The following is a 20,259-nucleotide window of genomic DNA, read 5'->3' as shown; positions in this document are numbered from 1 at the left end:
TCCGGGACAACTCCATTCTTTGTAAGCCATAAATTAATTAATAAGCAACGAATGAAAAGTTTAGAACTCCAAGAGCCAGAATGGGTCAGAGGGCTTTTGAACAAAGTCTTTCTATCTTTACAATTATGTTAAGTAATGATGATCAGATTTTATCTGTGACGGCTTTGCAGCCCTGTCTTGGTGAAGTCTCTGTCCTCTCTCCGTCTGCTTTCCCTCTCTCCCTTTCTCTTCCTATAAAGCTCCGACGATCCCTCCTTTTCACTGTAAGAGGAGTGGACCAAGGACCAAGTCACTGCTTGCCCGGAGTCACCCTCTGTGGACTGAAGGATCACCACTTCTCCCTTTTCAGGTGACTGTTTCTTTTTGTATCCAAGATGATCGACAGCAGTGACAGTCAATGATAACTTTTTTCTCGTTCATTTGGGGAACTGAGAGGAAGACTTCCTCTCTTTTCTAATAGAGATTTTACAAAACGCCACGTGCATGCAAACATTTTCATGCAGAGTACAGGACGGCAAGAAAATACCTCCTATTAATATCTTCATGCTCTTCCTTTGTTAAAAATTATATCATAGGCTCAGATTGTCCTAAGCCTCATTATCCTGTGCTCCCTCGGGCTCAGTTTATTAAGTCCACATGTTCTGCATGAAGGCGACCTTGTCACAACAAATGGCAGAGACACCCCACGGACCTGCCTCAGTGGGATTTGCCAAGGTGCCACGGCTCTATCTCACACCACGCTGCCCTCACTTCCTGCATCCTACCCACGCATGTCTTCTCTGGGAACCTTGCTCTACTCTCTCCCACCACAGGGCCTTTGCACATGCTGTCTATCTGCCTGGTGATAACAGTGAAGGGTCTGAGATTTTATGCTACATGCAAGTTAATGAGACAGACAGCCACGGTTTCATGGATGCTGGCGGAGGACATGAGACTTGTAGGTCAGAGACAAAAGACGTTTTCTGTTTATGGCACAGCAAGCAGCATGAACTTCATGCGCGAGTCCGTTCCCCTCGGCCCCCAAGTCCCACAGGGGTGATGCTGGAGGAACCCAGGTAGACGGTGTGCATGCAGTGGGTTGCAACACAGCAGTGGAATCCTAGTTTAAGGAACCAAAATATTTTATAATCGGCAGTAGGCCTGCCTCGTCTTCTCTAGCCCAAGGTGAAGGAGACATTAGCTTTATTGCTGGACAGTAAACAGACCTGCCTTTTGCTCTGGAGGGAGACACTATTTCTATCTTCCAAGGCTGTTTGCTATATAAACATGATTGAAAAGAGAGCCTAGAACGAAGGCAGCCATTGCCTCTGCTCATAAAATGTCCAGGAAATGTAGGAGGCCCGTGGAGACTTACCACCCACACTGCCCTTCTTAGCGGTTTCCATCCTATTCAGCCTTCAGATCGCAGCTCAGTAGGCCTCTCTTCTGCAGGAAAGACAGTCCCCCAGGTGATGGAAAACCCTACTGGGGCTGCCAGAGCATTTTGTACCTCCCTTCCTAACACCTGACTGTTACAATTTTACATTTGGTGTGTGGGCGTGTTATTAATGTCTGCCTCCCTCTCTAGACTACAAACTGAGAAAGACAAGGACTGGGGCATTTTATCCACCTTTGTGTCTACCTGCAGTGCTTGACACATAGTAGATGCTTAGTAAAATACTCTTTGAATGGCCGCATAAATGAATGATCTCAAAATGGGACATAACTCCAAACTCTTAGGTTTTGAGTTTAAAACCTGATGTTCTTAAACTTTCATCTCATCCAGTAGTTCTTGTCACTCTGTGAATAACTGACTCCGGAGGTACCATAGAACCACAAAACAAGTGTCCCCACTTAATTTCCCTGATCAGATATTCCCAGGCCCCCACTCTACACTGATGTTCAACCAGTGCTTGTTGGGCATGTACTAGTAGCCTTGCACAGTGGCGGGTGGTAGAGAGAGAAGGTGAGTGGCCGTGGAGAGGCCGTCCCTGTCCTCGCGAAGCACACGGTCTGGCAGAGAAGAGGGACGTTAAAGAGTAACAAGTCATTTATGACACTTGTGAGAAGTTCTCCAAGGCAATTTCAAGGCTTCGGAGACTCCATAACAGGGTGTGGGTGGTCAAGGAAGGCTTCCCTAGGAAGTGATGTTTAAGCCGATGTCGGAAGGAAGGGCAGATGTTAGCCTGACCAAAAAAAAAAAAAAAAAGTGGTGAGGCAGGAGAAATTGCAAAAACCCTGGATGGGAAGAGGCTGTTTTGTTCCAGGAACTGGAAAAAAAAAATTTTTTTTTTGAGACTCTGTCTCACTCTGTTGCCTGAGCTAGAGTGCCGTGGCGTCAGCCTCGCTCACAGCAACCTCAAACTTCTGGGCTCAAGCGATCCTCCTGCCTCAGCCTCCCGAGTATCTGGGACTACAGGTGTGCACCACCATGCCTGGCTAATTTTTTTCCTATATATTTTTAGTTGGCCAATTAATTTCTTTCTATTTTTAGTAGAGACGGGGTCTCGCTCTTGCTCAGGCTGATTTCGAACTCCTGACCTTGAGCGATCCGCCCGCCTCGGCCTCTCAGAGTGCTAGGATTAGAAGCGTGAGCCACCGCGCCAGGCCTGGGAACTGCAAAAATTCAAGAGCAGTTGCGGCATTGAACTGGGGGGAGGGAGCCTGGAGCCCAAGAGGAGACTGGATCAGGAACCTGAAGGTGGACATGACCACCCTTCAGAGAGCAAGTCCCCACCACCCCTGGGCCGGTCTCTTGGGCGTAACTGTTCTGAAGATCCTTCCCTTTTGCACAGGGTATCAGAGCAAACAGAGGTGGTGTTCATGCCCCATCACGTACTTGAGGAGGCTTTCTCTTTTTCACAGGCAGGTCTCTGTCTCCAGATGTGAACTTCTGCCAGGCAGGAGTTCAAAGTCATTTCTAAATCCTCAGCTCGGTGTTGTGGTTGGCACACAGTAGATGCTATCACAGACCCAGAGGCAGAGACATCTAGAAAAAAACAATTACTTGTGAAAAGCGAACGAGAGTCAGACTTTGGGAAGACGGGCTCATCAAACACAAAACACAAGTGTTTGAAGGAAGAAAAAGACCAAGGTCAACATGTGCGTGGTAGGAATCAGGAGCTTCCTCGGGGGTCCATCATTTTCACAGCCTATCTGCACTTATCAGTATTGCAAACATCAGGGATAAAATTGCTTTTGTCAGGGAGTCTGTGCTTATGGGAAATAGTCAAGGCTTATTATTTTGGAGTCCAAAGCAGTCAAGATAACCTGTTACTTTTGGTTTATCTCAGATGCAAATCGTCCACACCTCCACCCCACAGTGGTGCTTAGTCCCAAGTGAAGTTAGCAGAGCAAAGAAAGTGGCAGGTTTTGCTTCTACAGTTTTCCTTCCTTGTGGGCAAGTTCTTGCCATCAAGGCATGGGTTTGGCCCTATATGTTGCTTAATACTTTCCAATTCAATGTTATTAAGTGGATATTTTGCTTTATTTGACCAAAATCTATTTCCATTGGCATAACAAGAGGTGTTGATGAATACCGTGTTTCCCCGAAAACAAGACCTACCCATGAAATAAGCCCTGGCAGGATTTCTAAGCATTTACGCAATAGAAGCCCTGCCCCAAAAATAAGCCCTAGTGACGGGAGTGGCTACGCAGCGCATCTGCACAACCCATGCATTTCGTCGCGGAGTGGTAAAGATGACGAGCAGCCCTTCTCATCTGCCTCATGAAAGCTCTGTTGCTCAACATGAGAGATTGGGGCCAATGGTTCTAAAGGAAATAGAGTCGCAAGAAATTCAGGAAAGGATTCTGGGTTTGGAGAGTGATGAGGATGTTCCAGAAGACATCTTAACTCTATTTTAATCAATGTAGATTGTTGTACTGTACTTAAAAAAAATAACACGTCCCCTGAAAATAAGCTCTAGGGTATCTTCTCGAGGAAAAATAAATATAAGACCCTGTCTTATTTTCGGGGAAACACAGTACATACATACATACTATCTTTTTGTATGGATGGAAAAACTAGAGCCGAATGGTGTTAGGGTTTTTACACTGACTTCTATCTGCAGGCTTTGTAAAGCTCCTAGTGCCGGGAATGAATTATTTTTATGAGTGAGGTAATTATGTGCCATCATTTTCAGCAATATTTTCTCTAAAATTCCCATATTTGTTAATACTCCTGGCCTGCTAGGAAATGCAGTCCTTTGCTACCTCTAAGGCTGGAATTTCGTAAGTCGCAAAGCTATCCCAGTGTTTTCCAGAGACTTCATAGTTGTCGATTCCACATGTACAGTGTGGTCTTTGTTCCTTAACAGTGGCTTAAAATAAGACAAAAATCTTTTGGTTGGTCAAACTTTAGTCAGACTTCCGAACTTTCTCCCAGACCCACCTCTGCACTTCCTTGTAAAATCTAGTTTTAGCATAGAGCCCTGCTAAGCTGGTTTCGCAAGAACCCCCCCTCCCAGCATCTGATCACATTCTTCATCCTCCACCATCCCCCAGGTGATGCCTGACCCCCCCAGGTGATGCCTGACCCCCCCCTCAGGTGATGCCTGACTCCCCCAGGTGATGCCTGACCCCCCCAGGTGATACCTGACCCCCCCAGGTGATACCTGACCCCCCCAGGTGATGCCTGACCCCCCCCAGGTGATGCCTGACCCCCCCCAGGTGATGCCTGACCCCCCTCAGGTGATGCCTGACCCCCCCAGGTGATGCCTGACCCCCCCAGGTGATACCTGACCCCCCCAGGTGATGCCTGACCCCCCCCAGGTGATGCCTGACCCCCCCCAGGTGATGCCTGACTCCCCCAGGTGATGCCTGACCCCCCCCAGGTGATGCCTGACCCCCCCAGGTGATGCCTGACCCCCCCAGGTGATGCCTGACCCCCCCAGGTGATGCCTGACCCCCCCAGGTGATACCTGACCCCCCCAGGTGATGCCTGACCCCCCCCAGGTGATGCCTGACCCCCCCCAGGTGATGCCTGACTCCCCCAGGTGATGCCTGACCCCCCCCAGGTGATGCCTGACCCCCCCAGGTGATACCTGACCCCCCCAGGTGATGCCTGACCCCCCCAGGTGATACCTGACCCCCCCCAGGTGATGCCTGACCCCCCCCAGGTGATGCCTGACCCCCCCCCTTGTCTTCAGCAAGACCCCTGTTAGGTGGGTCAGCCAGAATCCCCCTCGCACTGCCCCCCACCCTGCTCCTGGCCTACAAATCCCCACCTGGGCGCGCTGTATTGGGAGTTGAGCCCAGTGAACCAACTTCACTGAGAAAATTTAACACATTAGTGCTCCTTTCAAACGCATTATCTACAGCTATTCTAAATCCAAGAAAATAAAATTCACTTCCTCAGACCATCTAAACTTATAGTACAATCTCAAATTTGTCATTCATTATCTACCTTTATGTTTCTACACACCAAGTACATTTTTATTTAAGATAGAATTATTCTTTTTTGACCTCACACCTGTAATCCTAGCAACTCAGGAGGCTAAAGCAGGAGGGTTTCTTGAGGCCAGGAGTTTGAGACTAGCCTGGGCAACATAGCAAGACCTCCTGTCTCTAAAAAAATGTAAAAAAAAAAAAAAAATTAGCTAGGCATGGTGGCTTGTGCCTGGAGTCCCAGCTACTAAGGACACTGAGGTGGGAGGATTGCTTGAGCCCAGGAGTTCAATACTGCAGTGAGCTATGATTGATTATTGCCCCTGAACTCTAGCCTGGGCGACAGAGAGAAACCCCTAAGCAAAGAGAAATCCCTAAGCAAAACAAACAAACAAACAAACAAACAAAACTATTCTTTTTCTCCTCTTGATAAACAAACACCCATTATTTTTTATATATATTCCTCTGTTATTGCCATGGACATTTTATACCTTTCTTGAAAAAAAAAATCAGTATGTACACTAACACAATGCAAAGGCATTTGTACAAGCTCTTCAATCTGTTACTGATGTCTGTGCTATATTGTATCAAAAAACAGCAGCAATATTTTAAAATTATGTTGCTCAAGTAATCAAAGATTATTTATTATTCACAAAAATTACTATTAAAGTCTTAGAGTTAACTGACAATGTGGAAATTACAATTTCAGTTGACACATTAAGTCTGTATGATTTTTAGTGTTCTAAAAATAGTCTCTTTTTATAAAGATGTTAGTTATCATTAATTTAGATATTTTATTTTTAAATTTTATAATCTAAAATAAATCAATAATAGTTTATCTGACGAACAAGAACAGTAGAGGAAATTTAGGTAATTCAAAATAATTGGACTTTTCATGAGAAAATAAACCCTAGAGTTATAGAAACTAAAATATTGTGGTCCCATTATTTTACCATGTTTTTATTTTTTAAAATTTTACACATTCATTCATTTTTAAAGTGTTAAGGTTACATATATTGCCCATGCCCCCCTCCCCCCTCGAGTAAGAGCTTCAAGCGTGTCCATCCCCCAAACATTGTACATCTTACTCGTTGTTGTATATATCCATCCCCTCCTCCCCTCTCCCACCCTCCGACACCCAATAAATGTTACTCCTTTATGTCCACTTAGGTGTTGATCTGTTAATACCAATTTGCTGGTGAGTACATGTGGTGCTTGTTTTTCCATTCTTGAGATACTTCACTTAGTAGAATGGGTTCCAGCTGTATCCAGAATATACAAAAGGTGCTATATCACCATTGTTTCTTAAAGCTGAGTAGTACTCCATGGTATACATATATCACATTTTATTAATCCACTCATGAATTGATGGGCACTTGGATTGTTTCCAGAGCTTTGCAATTGTGAATTGTGCTGCTATAAACATTCGAGTGCAGGTGTCTTTTTCATAAAATGACTTTTGATCTTTTGCGTAGATGCCCAAAATTGCTGGATCAAATGGTAGATCCACTTGTATCACTTTGAAGTACTTCTATATTGCTTTCCACAGAGGTTGAACTAGTTTGAAGTCCCACCAGCAGTGTAGGAGTGTTCCTCTCTCTCCGCATCCACGCCAGCATTTGTTCTTTGGAGACTTTTTGATAAAGGCCATTCTCACTTACCATGTTTTTATAATGGTGGCAAAATCAGGGAGAAGGCCTAGAGCTGTTTTAAACCAAAATTATTAAATCAGTCTGATTTTTCCAGAGAATCATCTTGATTAGAATAAATTAGATAAATTTTTCTTATTATATAATTTATATCTTATTAGTAAAACTTTTAAGTTATTTAATAGTAATGTTTTTCTCCTTTTATTATGTGCCCTAGTAACCAAGGTCATTAATTAAACCCACAGTCAAAAGGTTTTATTCTGGCCGGGCGTGGTGGCTCACGCCTGTAATCCTAGCACTTTGGGAGGCCAAGGCGGGCGGATTGCTCAAGGTCAGGAGTTCGAAACCAGCCTGAGCGAGACCCCGTCTCTACCAAAAATAGAAATAAATTAATTGACCAACTAAAAATATATATACAAAAAATTAGCCGGGCATGGTGGCGCATGCCTGTAGTCCCAGCTACTCGGGAGGCTGAGGCAGGAGGATCGCTGAGCCCCGGAGATTGAGGTTGCTGTGAGCCAGGCTGATGCCACGGCACTCACTCTAGCCTGGGCAACAAAGTGAGACTCTGTCTCAAAAAAAAAAAAAAAAAAGGTTTTATTCTTTTTTCCCCCTGAATTATAGTTTTAGCCAAAAAAAAAAAAGGGAAAGGGTAAAAGTAGAAAAATGTTTTAGAAATCTTTGAATTCTTTATATTTATGCAAGTACTTAAATGGTAATATTGCTTTTAGAAAAAAGCCATTTGGAACAGAAGCTTATTCTACTAGATTTTAAAAAGATTTTATAATCCGATTTATTAATCCCCTCCAGGAGTGGATAAACTATATCTGTTTGCTCAAACTCTTTTTATATTTATGAAAAAGGTTATTTTATCCCCTCTTGCAGCAGAAGCCAAAGTAGAAATAGGCGCCCTCAACACCTATTAAGAAAGTTGACCAGATAAGACATGCAATCCAGCATCCTTAGGTCTTTTGGGGGAGGCATTATTATTGAAAATCTGAGTAATTTGGAGATTTCCTTCTGAACTTAGCAGGGCAGTCTCTCTCTTTTTATGTCCCTAGCATTACAATAATGGCAATCTCCCTTTTAAGCCTTATATAAAGATTTCTGAAGAGACATCATGTTTTGAATCATTTAATTATTTAGAAAAATTAGGGAAAGCTGACTTGTTTCCCTTTATCACTGCTATAGTGAATTCTATCTTTGTTGCTATCAACAACTACTGGGACCACAATGACTTTAAAAACCAAAACTGTGGGACGAGGAAGGAAGCTCTGAGCTCAGGATTAAAAGAACCCCTACTGGCACCCATGTGAAACACATAACACACACAGAATTCTATCGAATAGTCATAGAGACACTAAAAACCTTCTCGACCCTGTATTCTCAAGTGCTAGCAGGTATCGGAATTCTTGGACAAACACATTCACCCCAGTGAAACTACCAGGGGAATCGGATCCCAGAAACCCTGTCTGCTCCCCTGCAGGAAATCACGTAATGGGCAGGCCGTAGAATCACTCCCAGATTCCACTCCTGCTGCTGCCCTGCAGCTGTGGGCACAGCTGGCTGTCTGCCGGCCGAACCAGGACCAGGACCAGACTTGGCAAGCATCAGATTTAGCTCCATCATGGGACATGAGACTTCGCAGAGGAGCCAGGGGAGGGTGGGTAGGGATGGATGGGACCGGGCATGGAGACGGTCCACTGTCACCTCCACGTGTCTGTTGGCTTCCTTGGTAGGAGCCAGGCGGCCACTTGCTTTGTGGAACCTCCAGGAACAAGCTGTCAAAGGAGCACCCGAGGCCAATGCATTTAGAAAAGGGAGAGACAAACGTTTACTTGTAAAGAATGCGAGTGCGTCCGCTTTCAAACAGAACCGGATCGCCAAATACAAAGCACGAGTGTTTACAGGAAGGAAAGAAAATCCCAAATGGCCGAGATTACCACGTTTACATTAGCTCTCCGTTTCTTCGCGGTGGAAAATAGCAGCTCTGTCACATGGTTGTCACATTCGCAACATATCCTCAGACTTCACATAGCAAAACTCAGGGATCAGCTTGTTTTGGTTAGGGAGTCCAAATTTCTCGGAAATATTCAAGGCTTGTTATTTTGGGGCCCAGAACCAATCAGGGTGGCCAGACCGGTTTGTTTTTTTCCCTTTTTCTTCCTGCTGTGGTATGTGAAGTGCTTAGTCACATTGGAAATGGGGCAAAGTGTCAGCGACGCTCAAGTGCACATTTGTCAAAGTGAACGGAACTGGCAGTCCCCCACGGGGTTGTGAAAACCTGGTCTCCCGGAGATGCCACGTGAAGGCGGCGGACACGTGACTGTACGAGGGTCCCCGCAGCCAACCTGAACTCAGTCTCTGGGTGGGCGGATGGGATGGGGCTCCACCCCGGCACCATTTCTACCTGGGCGGGTGGTACGGCCACATCCAGGTGGCCTCTGCCGTAAGGGAGCAGTGGCTCCCCGGGGTCCACGGTCTCTGGGCACGCTGGCAGCGCACTGGGGGAGAAAGCTGGGTGAGGAACCGCTCGAGAAGTTGGGGCCAGCAGTCGTCACCCATCCAAGGGCACCTGGATCAGCGAAGTCTGAATTTATTTTCCTACAGGACCCCCAGCCTCGGCCCATCTTGTCAGAGCGGTGACAGCCACTGCAGCCGACCCAGGTGCTCGCTCCCCACCTGGGCCCAGCTGGCTGGCTCCCACCTGTGTCACCTTCCCACGTCCCTCCCACACACCGGGGCGCCGACTTCCCACCTCGGTGGTCCCTCTCCCTGCTTCCAGACCCACCTCCTTCTGGAAGCCTTTCCCTTTCACCAAGCTCACACCTAGTTGCTCTACCTGCTGACTCTGGTGTTGCGACTGTCGAATCTGTGGGGACCGGGCATGCTGGCGTCTGTGGCTCAGGTTCAGTGCCCGCGTGCCGGATCCTTCCTCTCAGACCCGCGCTGCCCGAGGGCACGGCGTCCCTTCTCTGTCTGCTGCACGTGGGTCTCCCCGGAGGTGGGGACTCCTTCCTCCTTCCCTTCTCAGACCTGGTGCCTTCTGCGGGCGGGGGCTGCATCTCTCTCCCTCAGCTGCACTTCTCCATCGCCGGGCCTGGCTCGGCAGCTCTCCTCCGCCAGAGGACCCAGGCCTCTGGTGAGTCTCTCTGGACGACGACGACGACCTCAAACCGCCGTGCGAGGAACGCCGTGTGCTCCTCCGCAGGGAACACAGAAGTTGCTTGTAGTGCCCCTTAGCTGGGCCTCCCTCCCTGTCCAGATGGCAATCTAAAAATCCAACCTACTAGACATTTCCCCTTCTCCTCTCCATCGCTAGCCAGAGGCGAGTACCGTGCTTCCCCGAAAATAAGACCTACCCATAAAATAAGCCCTGGCAGGATGTCTGAGCATTTGCGCAATAGAAGCCCCACCCCGAAAATAAGACCTAGTGACGGGCGTGGCTGCGCAGCGCACATGCACAGCCCATGCGTGTCGTCACAGAGCGGTAAGAAGACGAGCAGCCCTTCTCATCTGCCCCATTAGAGCTCTGGCTGGACAGGAGAGATCGGGCCAGTGGTTCTAAAGGAAATAGAGTCGCAAGACATTCAGGATGGAATTCGGGGTTTGGAGAGTGATAATGATGTTCCAGAAGAAGACGACTTCACTATATTTGAATAAATGTAGATTGTTGTACCGTACTTAAAAAAATAACACATCCCCTGAAAATAAGCCCTAGCGTGTTTTCTTGAGGAAAAATAAATATAAGACCCTGTCTTATTTTCAGGGAAACACGGTAGGAGTGAATGAAACACGTGTTCTCATGCGCATGCACACACTTACCTTCTCTGTATGCTCTGTCATCTACAGAGGCCTGGCTCTAACCTGTCTAAACAGCCCTGTTCACCAGAAAGGCGGGTCCTCTCCCTGGAAGTGTTTCTAGTGCCGGGAGACAAGAACCACTGGCAACATGCAAAGCCGGGACTCCGTGAGCCCCGCCCCACACTGTGCTGTGGTGGACTCAGAAGTCCCTGTCCCCACGCAGCTCTGCCACTCGCTGCCCTGGGAGCATTGCTCAGCCAGCTCCCCGCAGGACGTTGTAGGGTGAGATGAGCCACTCCCTGTGAGGCTCCAGCCCCGAGCAGGTGCTCAGTAGAGACTGGCCCCCTCCTCCTACAACCCCATCTTAATTTCTGGCTCTTCTGCGGGATTTCCACCTGCTGCCGTTGAGATGACTCTGTGGCTCCCCCCTAAGTGCTGGACTTGGGGAGCACACAGGACAGAGCTACCCGGGTCCCCTTTGTCACAGCCAAGAGATGAGTGGGAGACCAGTCGGAACTCCCTTTAAGGGCTTCCACACTGAAACAGGCACCTGAAGGCACCTACAGACCCTCCATCCTTAGGGGCCCTGAAGTCCCGGCACTTTGGCCTGAAGGAAGGAGAGAAGGTCCTCTCTGGAGCTGGAGAAATGGATGAGGTTTGAGCAGAGCAGCCTGCATAGTGGGAAGATTGTGGTAGAGGGAATAACGGCTCCCCAAAGATGTGCAAGTCCTAATCCCCAGAACCTGTGAACACGTCACCTTGCACGGCAAAAGAGACTTTGACGATGTGTGTAAGTTACGGATCTTAGCTGGGGAGGTAAGTTTGGATTGCCTGGGTGGGCCCCGAGTAATCGCAAAGGTCCTCACGAGAGGGACGATGGAAGGTCAGACACGGCCAAGGGTGTGTGACCATGGAGGCAGAGGGAGGAGTGAGGCACTTTGAAGATCGGCCGCAAGCCAAGGAATGTGGGCTGCTTCTAGAAGGTAAAAACGGCAAGAGACTCCACGAGGAATGCAGCCCGCTAACACCTTGATTTTAGCCTCATGAAACTTACTGGACTTCTGATTCCCAGACCGGCAAGGTATTAAAATGTGTGTTGTTTTAAGCACCAAAGTGTGTAGCAATCTGTGACCGCGGCCGCGGGGAAGCAGTGCAGAGATTGTTTTCTCCGTGGACAATGAGGAAGTAGGTGGCTTTTCCTCAGCTGCTAATGACAGCGCCTGCCCTAGAGCCCGGCCTGCAGCTTCCTTTGACCGGGCGTGGCCCAAAGCAGGACATGCCACAGGTGACCTTTCTCCTACTAAGCAAGGGCCCTGAGGAAGCGGAACTGTCGTGATCTGGAACCTCTGACGTTTGAGAGAAAGTGCCAGCTCCCTTGATAAAAGCACGGCCGAGGCCGGTGGACGAAGACAGCCCACGAGGTGGAGGAGAGGCGGCAGGACCGCACGGTGCCTGCTCTGCTCCTCAGACCCGCCAGGGTGCACCTTCCCTTGAGAGGCTGTCACCAAGGGGCCGTGGAGGCACTGGTGGTCCCTTAACCCTGACCCAGGAGGTGGCACGGCCGTCTCTCTGCAGAGCTGAGCCTGAGCCAAGGCTCGAACGGGACCCGAGGGGAGGCCCTGGGGTGACGTGCACCAAGCACCTGCTGCAAGACGGTGCCGTCTGCCTAAGGCCAGGCTTCTGAGCTCGGGTTTTCAACAACGATACGGCCGTTCCCCGGGGACTGGGGCGGGCCCCTCTTCTTCATGGGGGTTCGGTTCCCACCTGCAGACCTCCTGGCTCGCCGTCCGGGGCCACCGCAGAGCCGAGAGAATAGATCTCTCGCCCACGCCCCATCGCCCCACACTTGCGCTGCTGGGGAAAGCGTCTGGCTGGAAAACTGCTTCACACCACGAATCCACCCTGAGGGGGAAGGAAGACTTTCTGTGGGTGTGCAGCGCTCGGCACGTATCACACTGGCCAGCCCCCGCCAGGCCCTGGAACGGAGACATTGGCCTTGCTCCTGCTGTACAGGGGGGTGAGGTGTGGAGGGGATGAGTGATCTGCCGCAGGTCCTGCCGGTTTGATGAGCACGACGTGGACCGGATCTGTTCCGTGTTGTCCGACACCGAGTGTGGGGGGTGTTTAAGCAAAGCCGCGCTCGCGGGGACCAAAGGAGAGTGGGAGGGAAGGACCGGGCGCCCACGCGGTGAGCAAATTCACAGCACGCAGTCAGGCGCTAGTGCAGGGTGGTTGAAAGTGGGGCTGGCCTAGATAAGGGGTACAGATCTTGCCAAGAGAGGAAGTCAGACGCTAACTATAGCCCAGGGCCTGTGACGGGACAGCTCCGTCAGCCTCTGGACACCGCCGCTCCTCCCCTTGGTTATTTTCCATCCTCCCCACGGCTCCCCTGCCACGGCGGCGTTGGGACCCTGGAGCTGAAAGGGACAGCTAGGAAGCAGGTATCCAAAGAGTCTTCGTCCAGTTCTGCAGCTACTCTGGGGGAGACTGAAACTCCAGAATATGCTGTTCGTGTGGGCAGTTTTGAGAAAACTGGAACACAAGGGGAGAGGGGAGCCAGTCCTCGGTACCTTCCAGCGGTCAGCCTGGGCCCGGGGCGGCCCTGCCCCGAGAGTTACTGAGCCCCTGTTAGGTGCCACGTCCCAGGCTAGGCGGGGGGCGGGGGAGGAGTGGGGTGGGAGGACCTCGTTCAGTGAGGATGGCCAGGGAGGACTCTGGGTAGACGACCCTCAGCCGGAATCAGGATGAGAGGGAGTTCGCCTCCTCAAAGAGGGAGAACGTGATCCAGGCAGAGAACACCGTGTGCAAAGCCTCAGAGGTGGGGGAGTTTGGGGTATTTTCTTTTTAAAAACAAAAAAGCAAGCGAGCAAGCAGCCCGGCTGCTGGAACGTACCGGGCTAGTGCAGAGAGGCAGGGCTGGGGCCTGGGGCCCTTGGAAGCCAGGGAGGAGGTTTTGTCCTTCCTGCAATCAGATGCCACCAGGTGTTTGAGCAGGTAGCCCGGGTAGGACTTATGTCTTAGAAAGTCACTGTTGTGGCTCTGTAGAGAGTGGCTTTGGAAGGGGACAGGGGCCGAAGCAGCGTGAGCATAAGCAGTGACTAGCGCTCGGGGCAAGAGATGCGGGCGGCTGGGCTGGGGAGTGGAGGCACAGGAGCGAGACTGCAGACACTCACCGGAGGGAAAGCAGCGCCTTTACTGATGAGTCGGGTGCGTGAGGAGGAGGACACAGGAGGAACCAGGACCCGCCTCAGGGTCCTACCTCTAGCAACGCGGACAAGGTCATAGTGCTTTTCTGATGGGAGGAGCTGAAAGGGACAGCTAGGAAGGTGTCCCCACACTTGGTGTGGGGACAGGTGTTAGAGGAAGGGGTCTGTTTCAGGCATGTTAAAAATAAACTGGGGAGCAAGTAGGCCAAGGGGTACACACACCTGGAGCAGGGGGGAGGCCCAGGCTGCAGACAGGTGCGTGGGGGGTCACAGCACCAAGGAGCCGTGTAAAGCCCTAGGGATGGATGAGCTCATGGAGACAGAAGGACAGGGGCCCATGCCCCCTCCCTGAGGCATCCTGACATTTAGGGGAGACCCGGGAGGCACAACTTCAGCTACTTCATTCAACCCAACATCGACAGAGCCTGTAGGCTCAGCGCCACCTGTTCCAGGTGCTGGGGACGCCAGGGGAGCGGGACAGGGGCTCTTCATCTGCGTAGCAGGCAGTTGTATGAGCTGATAATCATGCTACGGTGCGGTAAAGTATTTGCAGAGCTGGGCCCAGGAGAAGGAACTAGAAGAAATGTCTGTGGTCCCAGGTCCCAGAAGCCAGGGGTATGGCCGGGTCTGTGCAGGGGGCTGCGGGCCTTGGGAAGACAGAGAGGGAAGACGCAGGGGCTGGGAACCATTTCAGATCCGGCATCCTTCCCTGAGACCCTCCTCCCCTCGAACCCGGTTGTACCTCCCCCCCTCCCCTCCCCCCGCCTCCCGCCACACCCCTCAGTCTGTGTTTGCTCACACCCTGGTCTCCTTGTAGCGACCCCACGGCCACGACTGACAACACGGAGCCCTGCCTCTCCCCCACGTCCATCCCCATCCCCAGGCGCCCAGGTCTCGGCCCCTTCCCCAAGGGCTAGCATCCTGGGGAAGACTGTTTTCCAAAACCAGGATTAACTTGACAGCAAAATAACTACAGCCTGAAGCCTTGGCCTCCATGAGACAAGTTGTTGTCTCAAAAACAATTGCTTCATTTCCTGCTGTTGAGAAATCATGTGTGTTGACCAGATGATGCTTCACATTATTAAGAAAAGAGAGCAATCTGGCCCATTGAGCTGCTCAGAGAGCAACTAGGTTAACCCCCTCCTGCCTGCGGGTGAAGGTCCTCCCCTGGCTGTCCCCGATCCTCCTGTCAGCAGCAGAGCGCAGGGGGCTGAGCTACACTTGTTCGCTCTGCTGCCTGGGCGTGGCCACTCTCTCCCATGACCATGTTCCGTCCATGAACATGCACAGTCTGGCCCCAGCCTCTCTCTCCATCCTCATCTCCTGCTGCCCCCCTCCTCTGCCCATGCCCGGTCCAGGCTGGACATGCCCCGGGGATCCTGGCTCTCAGTCTGAGGCCATGGTCAGCCTCATGGCTGAGACCTGCAGTAGGCTCTGAGCCCTCATTCCAGGCTCAATCTCGGTGCGGAGGTGTCTATACTGTAAGGCCCGTGCCGATCACCCAACCAGAGAGGATTGCTCCTTCCTTCGAATGTGGTTGGTTTGCTCCCTTTTTGCTGCTTCTGACTCATTTCATCTCGAATTATAATACTTCGTGGGCGTGCTTTATCCCCGCTTCTAGACTCTATAAACTCCGGAAGATTGGCCTTGAGTCTGGAGTCAAAGCTCGTTTGTCTCCATGCCCAGCTCAGCCAAGAGCCTGGACCTGCTTGTGGGGTGGAGGGGTTTGGATCAGAGCTGTAGAGGGGGGAGCTTGAGCTGATGCGGAAAATGCAACCCGGGGCTTGATTTGTTGGTTCTCTGCAAAAATGCACCTCCGACAGCTGAGAGCAGCGTCTACAAAGGGATAGAGAGAAGCTCATTCGTTCATTCACATATTCACTCATTCATTCAGCACACACTTAATCAAGCCCCTACTACGTGCCGGCACAGATGCTGGAGGTATAGTAAACAGCAATACTGACGAAGTCCTGGCACGCGAAGAGTCTCTTCTAGCCCAGGGAGGAAGATAACCAGCAAGGAAAACACATCACAGGGCTGTAAGCACCGTGGCACAAACGAGCCAGAGTGAAGTGACCGCGTGATTGAGTCCTCGTCTGAAGGAGTGGCACTGGCGGGCCAGCCGGGAGGCCCTGGGAAGAGCTGGGCATGAGCACCCCAGGGAGAGGGAGCGGACAAGACCAAGTCCGAGGTCAGGAAAGGCGGGGACCAGAGACGGGACAAACGCAACCGGTTCAAGGACCAGCAGGAAGGAACGAGTAGCTGGACCGTGGTGGACCAGCCAGCAGTGAGCTGAGACGATCAACAGTTCAATGAAGAGCTAACAGGGAGGGAGCCAGCAAGGGACGGTGCCGCGTGAAGAGCAGAGCTCTGACCTCGGATGGATTTGAGTCCCGACTAATTATTAGTGGTGTGTGAACTTGGGCAACTTCTCTCATCTGTGAAATACCTCACTTTTAGAGCTCTCATGACGACTAAATGATGTCAGAGAAATAAGCACTACCGGGTTGAGCACGTATACATGGCAGCCTGCAACCCGGACAATAATCTGCAAACCAGCCCTGCAAGGTCAGGGCTGCTCCGGAGCACGGAGCTGAGTCACGAGCAAGCATTTGGCCTAAAGAGCCTCCTTTGCTCTCTCCTGAGCTCATTCCCTTCTTTCTCCCTCCTCCCCACTCCCCTGCCCTTTCTCTCCCCTTCCTCCTTCTTCTTATTTTTTATCTTTCTCTTTTTCCTCCCGTGATTTCTGTCTCTTTCCTTCACACTCTTTCAAGTCATGCCATCTCAACTGCCTCACGTTTGGGAGACACGTCCTAACAAATCGGTCATCTTTGTTTGGTGTGGTTTCTGTCTTCCTTTTAAAATCAGGTTTTATACATCTTTCTTCATTGAAAAGAAGCAGCGGCAGCAGGCACACCTCAATCGAGTAATTTTATACAATGATGCGGCCCTCGTGTGATTACGTTTTTCCACTGAGGTCACTGTCCCTTGATAGAAAGTGGCTCCCGCCACTGGATCAAAGGATTAGGAAGAGGTCGTCTCAAGGCATCTGAGGTCTGGTGTGCCGGAGAAGATCTCCCTGCTGGTAGGGAGGGGAGGTCTGGACGCTCTCCAGAGGTCAACGACCTCTGAGTCACTCCAGGGGTGCTCTGGGGCTCAGCCGGGGCATCCGGCTCCACGGCTCCACCACCGCTGGCTGGCTGCGGCCCTGTGGCTGCCGCTGCTGGTGTGGAACCGGGCAGGCGGGAGGGCAAGGCAGGTGTGCGGGGGCAGCCAGTGCAGGCTCAGGCCCTGGGGACCGTGTAAAGACAGGCTCTGCTGTGAAGTGCGCTGTAAGACACCCTCCCTCCCATTGCTGTAGGCCCCTGTGCTTGACCAAGAAAGGACAAGTCCCCTCTGTGTGCACACACGCAGGAGTGTGTGTGTGCATGTGTGTGCACGTGTGGGGGGAGGGGGAGGCCCTAGAGCAAGCCCCACGTTCAGCTCATGCTCATACTGAAAGGGCCTTCTGGCTGGGAGAGCAGGATGAGGGGTCAGTACTGGATTCCAAATGAAGCCTCTGGTCCTCCCTTGCTGTCCTTATCTTCTGGGAAGGGGCACCCTTCCCAAGGGGCTTGGCAGTGGCTGGCTGGGCCTAGTGGGTCACCCAGTCCAACCTGCCCACTGTACAATGCACACTGAGGGCTTGGGAAGTGCCGTGCCCGGGTCACATGGGAGGCAAGGGTGAGGGGCCTAGTGAATTCTCCCATGCTGAGTCACCTTTGGCAGCAGCAGGAATGGGGAGGGGTGACGTTCCTCCTGTTCTCTGGTGTTAAGGGTCGTAGACGTTGGGCGTGAAGCCCTGGCCTGGCTCATGTAATGAGTCCCTTCATGCCCCACGTCTGCCTTTAGACAGGTAGGTTCAGCAAAGGAGCCCAGGGTTGTGCCCCAGAAGGCAGCCCAGGACTTACCTATCTGGCAGGTGAGCCACACGTGGCAAGCTGAGAGCTAACCTTAAACTTGAATGGGGTGGCGATTTTCACTCCTAAGGAGGCCCAGACACAGCCACATGGACAATGGCTGCAGCGTGAAGGTCTCATATTAGATGCCAGGAAGGAGTGTGGGAAACGAGAGGACCAGCTCCTGTCTGGGCGGGGCTGGGCTGGGGGGGCCTGGCTCCTCAGTGGCCCAGCTGGTCTGCTCCAGAAAAAGGCCAAGGACAAGTGGCAGACACAGAGTCCTCGCCCCTTTCCTCTAGATGCCCCCTTCTCAGTGCCCCCCACTGGAGTGTGGAGGATGGGGACTGAGAGGTGTCCCCAGCAAGCCTGGCCCCGTCAGGTTATTATTGGCCTGGGTGACAGCTGGGAATGGCAAGGACACCCTGGCGAAGGGAGTAGGGTGGGGCTGGGGCCATCCTAAGCTCCCAGGATCCCACATGCCATGTGTCGGGGCCCAGGAGCGTGGGGAATGCCAGGAACGCCTGTGTGCTCCCTTCCCCACCCACCCTGAGCAGAAAGAGGCAAGGCCCACGACAAATGCGACAGATGCGGCAGTGGGCCTTTGGAAGGGGTGTTTCTCTACGTATTTGAAAAACATTTGTTGCCGAATGCCTGAATTAATTAAGAGGGATCTGGCTATTTTCTCTTGGCACCAAGCTCTGAACAGGGGGAGATGGGCTTTACTTACAGGAAGAGACAGATGAGAGTTCATAGCAATATGGTCCACAGTGGCCCAAACTGGACGCAACCCAGACGCCTACTGACGGTGGAGCGCATGAACTGTGGCACACGCGTGTGATGGGAATCCACACAGCGGCGAAATGCCACGAGACGCTTAAGAAGTGGGCCACAGAAGATTCCACACAGTATGACTGCATTTATATAAGTTCCCAAAACAGGCTCAGCTAAATAATATCTTGTAGAGAAATGCACACACAGCTGGTGAAACTGCAAGGAAAATGAGGAAATGGATAACCAAATCTAGCTGGAGATCTATGGCGTGAGGGCGGGCACATTAGTTAGTTGCTGTTAATCAGGTAACAGCTGGTAATGTCCTGCTTCCTTTCCTGGGAGACAGATTCATGCGAGTTCCTGAACATATGTATTTTGAACGCTTTTTTGTATATATGACATATTTTATAATCGGAACAAAATAAAAACATCAAAGAGTTCCAGCTCTCACTGCTCCAGGTAGGGCGTGATGAGAGCCGAGCAGTCGGCGGGGGTGGGGTAGGGGGGTGGGGTGGGTGTGGGCAGATTAGCCGGGGTTCCGACAGGTGCGTAGGATGCAATGATGGACACTACCAGAGAGAAGACTGCAGGGACCCCTTCTTTACAGGCTGAGAGTGGTCCTCACCGTTAGGGAGAATGGCCGGACATTCACTGCTTAAGCTATTATACCAAAGTGTAAATAAGCCCAAATTCCTTTCAAACTGTATTGCTCAAAGTCAAGCACACCTCACAATTCCAGCCGCATTTGTGCCTGTCTTCAGAGGCCATATACGATTGTATCACCTGGTTTACAAGTTAAAGTGTGTAGGGGTGATGGGGAGGTCTTGTGGGTAAAGGGAGAAAGTCTTATATAAAAGTGGTATTTGCTTTGGGGCTCAAACTTCATAAGGTGGGACTGTCCCGGGCAACAGGAGGAGAGGTCCACCTCAGGTGAAGACAGTGAGGGTGCTTTGTACGTAGTGGATTTTAAAAAACAAGAACAAAGCCAGACTTGGTCTGCTCTTTGTATCCCCACAAGCCTGCAGCCGCAGACAGTGTCAGTGGTGAAGTGTCCTCCCCTCCCCCCAGGCTGACCCCCGACCCAGGTGCCATGCTGATCCTGGAGATGCCCACCGGGCAGGGCAGGGTTCCTTTCTGCATCCCCTTTGGGCCCCAGCACAGCTCCTGGCACATGGTCGGTGCCCAGGCAATGCTCACTGCTTCGGGCATTATTAACCCTTCATGCTCAGGTAAACTGTAAAATCGGATATTACAGAGGACAAGAGCTGAGGCACGACGGACACAGGAGGGAGGGTGAGTGAGACACAGGTGGAACTGAGTCACACCCAGACTCCACCACTGGCTTGGCTTGAGCACGTGGCTTCTGCCTCTGGGATCCCACAGGATCGACGTTGGTGATAAACGGTCGTGCACATTAGCACGTGGCCGGACACAGAGGAAGTGCCCAACACTCGTGGACTCTGAGGTCCACACACCAGTGACAGGGTAGAGGAGACAAAGAAAATGAATATGGTTTTAACTCGGGGA

This window comes from Microcebus murinus, chromosome 23 (assembly GCF_040939455.1).
Source record: "Microcebus murinus isolate Inina chromosome 23, M.murinus_Inina_mat1.0, whole genome shotgun sequence".
Taxonomy (NCBI): domain Eukaryota; kingdom Metazoa; phylum Chordata; class Mammalia; order Primates; family Cheirogaleidae; genus Microcebus; species Microcebus murinus.
Note: the sequence above shows the minus strand (reverse complement) of the source record.